Source organism: Sinocyclocheilus rhinocerous, unplaced genomic scaffold, assembly GCF_001515625.1.
Source record: "Sinocyclocheilus rhinocerous isolate Xijiao unplaced genomic scaffold, SAMN03320098_v1.1 scaffold1232, whole genome shotgun sequence".
NCBI classification, from domain to species: domain Eukaryota; kingdom Metazoa; phylum Chordata; class Actinopteri; order Cypriniformes; family Cyprinidae; genus Sinocyclocheilus; species Sinocyclocheilus rhinocerous.
In genome coordinates, this window is record NW_015657490.1 from 253313 (window position 1) to 260440 (window position 7128).

General features: G+C 37.6%; 1 protein-coding gene across 1 annotated transcript in view; it reads right to left on the reverse strand.

Annotated features, from left to right (window-relative positions):
- The window catches only part of LOC107721060 (G-protein coupled receptor family C group 5 member B-like), a 22164-nt gene extending 16603 nt beyond the window's left edge, over nt 1-5561 (reverse strand). The window contains exon 1 of the mRNA XM_016528914.1: nt 5201-5561. The gene's annotated coding sequence lies outside the window, so the exon portion shown is untranslated. The remainder of the gene's footprint in view (nt 1-5200) is intronic.
- Nucleotides 5562-7128: the final 1567 nt, after the last annotated feature.

Here is a 7128-nt window from a genome sequence, read left to right on the forward strand (position 1 = left end):
ATAACGCGAGGCAAGTGTGGGGCAAGCGAATTCACTGAGGGATTTGACAGTGTGATTCATAGATTAAGTATTTCAAATATAGGCTATTATATATGCTACACGCACGCACAGAGGTTTTTTTTCACCATCTTTTGGGGGTTTCTTGCTTTTAGACTAGTCGACTAGTCGGATACAAAACTTTCATTTAAACGTCAGTCAAATTAGTCGTCGCGCACATCCCTAGTCAAAAGATCAAGTAAAATAAGATTTCTCAATGCATGACCCCTTTAAAAAAGGAAGATGAATCAAGTCAATAAAACCACACACACAAAAGTAACCAAATACATCTTGCTACTTGATTTAAAAGTAGGATTCACCTGAGCTTTGACCACAGCGCTTCTTACTTTGGAAAAAATAGACAAAACAGTGATGTGGTGGTTTCTTTAAGTTGAACTCTGCAGAGTTTTTTTCCCCCATGTCATTCCACTGTGTGGGAAAAAAGGGAAGAGCTGATGTCATGAGTAATTGTGCAGTGATTGCCATGGAAACAGCAAGAGGCAGAAAGAGATGTGGGGGGTGCTCGCCCATCCTCAGCTCTTCAACAACACTGCTCTAACACACACACTCTTACGCTCAGCAGAAGAACAAATACTTTGTATTTTCATGACTTCTGTGATGCAGGGATGTTTGAAATGTAATAAACAAGAGGAACGGTGCTTCACTTCAATACGTTTTGAGTGTCTGTGTTGCAGAAATCGAGACAAAGCGACCATGTAGTGAGCATTATATAATATAATAAAAAGCAAAAACATCCCTTCCATATGAATCAGAGGTTTTTGTCATAACCGGCCACAACTAAAGCAATGCACAACACATTTTATTAATTGCTTGTTACTAACGTTGCAACCGAGCGGCCACACATTCATTCAACCCAAGTGAAGCACCATAGACGTCATGAGAATATATAAGTTATGTGTCGCTCTCTTCAGCTGCAACACACTGCAAGTGTGCGATAGCATGCAAACAGAGAAACCGCAGTGACTGGCGGTGTTTCGGGATTGATTGTGTTGAGCTACGCCCCTTGTTCACATTCAGAGTGGACAGATCACACGTGGATGTGTGCGATGAAAGCCATGCTTCGCCCGCTCCTGCGACAGGCTTGTGAAAGCACCCCCGTCCAGTCCGCTCCCACTCGTTTGTGCTGCTTTCGACGACTCCTGCTACATAACAAGGATCCAGCTCTCACCAGTTCTGCTGCATGGCTGGCACTGAGGCTTCATCATGCAAGCCTGGGCTTTTCTGACTAAAACCAAAATTGGCCTGACATATCCTTTCAAAAGGTGGTGAGGTGTTAAAATATTCACTTACAATTAAATTGTCCGTTCGCATGACTTTTAGGCAGTGTATTTCTCAGTCATTAGCAAGATAATATCTTTTAAAAAAAGCACCAGAGTCATTTTTCAAAGGCAAAAATTAGGGATGCACTAATCATGATTTTTAATGGCTGATTCCAGTTGTTTTACAAGCTAATGTTTCCAATAGTCTATCCCAAAAGCCTCGTTTCTTTAAGCAAGAGACAAGAAAGAATAAAAAAAGCACATGAACCAGATGCTTATTTGCTGTATTACAGGCTAAACTGGCCTTAGACAAAAAATTAATAAATATGTAGCCATTTAAAATTAGAGGCAATCGCTGCATAATCACGATCCAAACAAATATGCTAAAGTCATGTAGCATGAGCAGTCTTTTTTTATTTATTTAAACTAGATTGTATAATCATAATATTTAAAGCAAAACTAAATGGTTTCTTAAATTATGTTAAAAATGCAAATTCACTCTCTGACAGTAGGTGGCGCTTATGGAATAGCAGCAATATAGTGTTTCCTTGGTGATCACAAACCAGGTCTACACAGAGGTAAGACCAAATGAAAATCTCATCAAATCTTTTCTAAAGACAGTCAGTTCCCTTCAGATATACATTCTTTAAAAATATAACCCCCCACACTCAATATTTAGAACTTTCCTTCAATATTTTGCGCATCTCAAAAAGTGATCTTGGTCTGCCGTGTACAGTATTTTCCGTTCCATCTCTGATCCCCGTTAACATCCTGTTTACACACTTTCTTAATATTTCCACACAATTTGGAAAATGATTGCAGTGCAATTTGTGAGCAAGTTCGAAACAGATATGGTCCGAAATAAAAGAAAAAAACATGGTTGCTTACCAAGTTACCACACATACTGAAAGACTACAATTCACGCTGTTACTTTTTGAAAAGGGTTTGGCAAAACCTTTGACCTATCAAAACATTAAACTATCCAGCTGCTAAAATGGCTCTTGCATCTTTTAGCGACTCACAAACTGCCAAGTTCTGCATGCACATAATGTTCAGTTGTTCATACCGCCGCCAACCCCTATCCTGAACTTCAGCTTGCACGTAACTTTTCAAATACTGCAAAAATAGGCAGGAAATATTTGGCCCTGTCAAAGCTTCATCTAGACCAGTGGTCTGATTCAGGTCATAAGCATATTAGTAGAGAGTCAAAGACCTGAAATGGGTGTGTCAGACAAAGGAGACATGCTAAATGTGTAGTGCTGGAGTCTCCAGGAACATGGTTGGGAACCACTGATTTAGACCAATGGAGGATTGAGGTATGGGCGTCACAAAATTTGAAATGGCGATTTGCACAATTCGTTTTCTATCGCTTATTTGCATGTCACATCAATTAAATCTTCACTCTGTGGATCAATTAAGCTTGTGAGTTAAGCCCAGTTTACACCACCAGCAGCAAAGCGCCATGATGCCATTGACTTTCACTGAAGAGCTGGCAACCAGAATTAGGCGTGTCCAGCAATGCAACAAAATTGAGAAAAAGCGGCTTTTGGGAGCGACTACCAATGGGAGTCAGTGGAGTGCATGTGACCCATCTCCTGTCAGATAATGCATTGCTATTCACTCAGCATGTGTAGTTGTATAAACAAAGCTTTTTATATTAAATCAAGGCTACTCACCACAAACAAATTGTTCGTCAGGGAACCAAAAAACTCAGTTTTATCCTTTGTAATCAAACAAGTTTTCTCCAGTATAAAGTACCACTGGACACAGACCCTATCCGATTACGGCTCCTGCACTAGACAGTGGTTGAGAATCTGAAAGAGCGCAGCCACATATAGATAGCTGTGATGGCAAAGCGCATGCATTGTTTTCACTGCTCTATAGAAATGACTGGATTGCTCATTGTGTACACAATATACATTAAATACTATAACACAAGCCTATGTTGCTACATTGCACTATATTGCATTAAAAATCAAAGTTTACCATGCACCTTGCTCAGAGCAACAGTACTAAATGCTTGGAAATAAGGCTTCATATCTTTAAAGCGCTATGCACTCAGTGTTATTTCTGTGAAGCTCGTTTTATTTCCTCATTCATTTTGATTGATTAACATCTTCAGTCTCTTGGAGATCTTGGAAGCAATGACTCTTAAAAAGTTACAGGACAGTGCAAGTTATATGACTTTTAACTAGCATGACAGTTTGCATAGGAGTTGTTGTGTATATATTGTTGAATAAAATGTTAATTTAACCAAAGTTTATCTTAACTACTTCAAAACACATGTAATCAACAAAATCACTGTTGAATCATTTACGGTTACTGTACAAATATTTTAAAAAAGTGAATACAGAAATTTGTACGTGAAACCTGCATACAAACGTTTTAATGAAGAAATCATGATTCAGTAAAAACTACTTCTAAATTGACAAAATTTGTAGGAACTCAAAGAACAAGATACGCAAGTGTGTAGACTTAATCAGTGTTACGATATGTTGATTTTGCACTCAATAAACTGTCGCTGTATCCATTTTTTATCATACATACTGGTGAAATATTGAAGCTAGTTTTCTAAATCCTTCTATTGATAAACAGTTTGTCAAGATTAACTAAAAATGTCATGTAATAGTGTGTCTGTGAGAGTTGTGTGGGTTATAAATTGCAATATATAGTTATAATAATTAGTAAGAAGGGCATGCAGAACAATGTCATATACTTTTTTGGCTAATGAATAAATACGAATTTTTTCAGCTATGCACTGGTATGGTCACATTTGAAAATACATATGCGAAATTCAAACCGGTGTACTATCCATCACGAACAATATAATTAGTCACACTATGAAATGCCACCAAATAAACCACAATTCAGTCATAACAACACTGTGAATATATAGTTTCAAAGACATTTTTTTTTTCTGGTTTGCGCGAAATCATTAAGAAGAATATAAAACCCATCTACCTCACTTCTTTTTGAGTCTTATTTTTGTATACATTTTCATTTTTATATAGTTTTTAATGTTAAGATTATTGATGTGTTGTTCCAAACGGCTGAATATGAGTAAGAGCAGAATGGTGCTTTTTGTTGTTGTTGATGGAGGATTGGTTGGGGGGGGGGGCGCTGAAAGGGGGTTCGCCCGGGACACTAAAGCTAGAACCCCCACTGATCCAGACAACAGCATGTATAATGAGATAATTTCATCAGTTCATCCAGTTCTTGGAGAGCTTGCCAAGTAAGCTCAACCCTACAGCATGCCAAATCTTCAAAATGCAGGACTTGAGACGCACACTAGAAACATGGCTGATCAAATGAAATGCAAGATGAGAGAGAGAGAGAACTCAAACAAGCCTTCAGTGGTTGGGTATGAATTTTTTCCAGCTCCTGTTAATTAACTATAACATGTGACTGGTTTCAATGCATTGACATATGCTTATTAATTTGACTAATATTATTTCAAATCTTTAACCACCTTGCTCAGATTTCAGATCAGATTTTTCTTCCTTTAGAGACTGTCAAATAGCATTATGTTGCATTAAGCAGTAATATAACACTGCTTAATTGCATGCATGCATTATTAATCAATCCAATTATTATATTAATGGCATGTTTCATTAATGACTTCCACTGTGCTGACTGAAAATTAATTTGCTCATATTTATATAACCCTGTCCCACCTATAAACCAGGCATCTAATAAATGACCAGTGAAACCAGCACGTTCATCAGCATGAGTAATGATGATTGCATGCATTTTCTTCATATATTTATATATATAGAGAGAGAGAGAGAGAGGGAGAGAGAGAGTCAAATAAACATCTGATGACAGCTGCCAGAAAACAGCAGGTTCCTCCTGTAGATTTGCGTGTATCTGATCTGTGCACGTACCTTTATCGATTAAAGCATCCGATATGGTTGAATGCGCGAGAGAAAAATTTCACATTTCTGCTCCTGCAGTTGACGCTCGCGGCGAAGAATCGCACAGTTCTTCCGCTTTGCGCTATTTAAAAATGGTTATCTGATCTCCCCCCTAAATCTCGTTTAGTTGGGAGTTAATAAACGAGGCCAAACATGCAAACAATAACAGGCGCTGAGAATGAAAAACGCGTTCATCAGATGTGACAGAAATCAAATCAGGCGTCCTCATTCTTCACCCGACCATCACCGCCTCTAAAACACCCACCGAACACATTTGGCATCTCGTGTTTCATCTGTTTGCCGCAGAAGCGTCGTCTCGATGGGGAAATGTTTGAATGCGCTGCTGCTGTGGCTTCTCTCGCGCGCGGTTCTCTGTCTGATTCGATCCATCAGCGCAACACAAGCCCCGCCTCTCGCTGTCATTCACGCCCCCATCCCATTGTCTGTGTTTACAAAGCTTTTGCAATTTAATTTAATTTAACTTTATTTTATTTTAAAATATGCTATATTTAAAAATAAACAGAAAATGACGGCAAACGAAAAAAATATATATACAATTATTCACAGCATTATATTTATAGGTATTTTGTAAATTTAGGTAGGGAAGATTTTGGGTCTTAGCAATAGATTATGATTAATCTATTGCAAATTTTACATTATTTTTGCTGAGCATTTTTAGCAGAGGTACTGTGTCCTTGCGTAATTCCGCCAGAAGGTGTCACTGTAATATTTCCAAATAAATAGATTAGGAAAAATAAATAAATAAATAACAACAACAGAGAAAAACATTGATATGAGTTTAAACATTGAGAGTATGCATTATAGAGATTTGTGCATTACCAAGAATAATAAATTATCAATAATTTTATTAATAAATTAATAAAATAAATGTCCTGAAGGGTTTGTGTTGAAATGAATAAAAATAATAATAAAAACATGTTTTGACATAAACACATTCCCCAAAAAAGATCTTCAATAATCAAACATTCTGTCACAAAAGTAGCAGTTTTTTTCTCACTTTGAATATACTTAAAAAATGTTGTAACATTGTAACGTTGACGGATATTAAGTAGAAGTTACATGAAAGTAATAGACCTTAGTCAGGGTAGCGCCATATTTAAATTTTGCCGGGAATAAAGACAAGGCTGTGAGGAGCTGAAGTACAGTGTGTTCAGTGGAATGTACTTTTGTTTAACAACTCTCTTACAGAGAGAAAAAAAAACTATTTTGAAAGTTATAAGTGAAAATTACACTATATTTTCTATCGTAAAGACAAGTCTATCTCTCGCAGCTTTCATCTGCCTTAAATTGATCTATTCATCTAACCTGATTAAGGTCTATTGCAGGATGTTTTAAACACAAATGTGACAGATTTTAGCCCCGATTTTCAATCGCTGACAGTTTTGTGATAATTGCGACAAATGCTCGAAATTGGAGGCGAATCGGTGCTCGTTCGTGAGTGACAATAACATAGTGTGTGATATCAAAGATGCTATCTGAGAGAAGTCGGAAAATTAATTCCCAATAAGTGAATTTCAAGATTAAATTAAGTGAAAAATTAATCTTGTTTAAAGGGGTCATATGATGCTATTTTAAAGATCATTATTTTGTGTATTTGGTGTAACAGAATATGTTGACATGCTTTAATGTCAATGAGAGAGCAGATACAGGGCAAGGGAACGTTCAGGGGTGGAGACATAGACCTACAGCCAATGAGAGAGCAGATACAGGGCAAGGGAACGTTCAGGGGTGGAGACATAGACCTACAGCCAATGAGAGAGCAGATACAGGGCAAGGGAACGTTCAGGGGGAGGAGTCATAGACCTACAGCCAATGAGAGAGCAGATACAGGGCAAGGGAAAGTTCAGGGGGAGGAGCCATAGACCTACAGCCAGTGA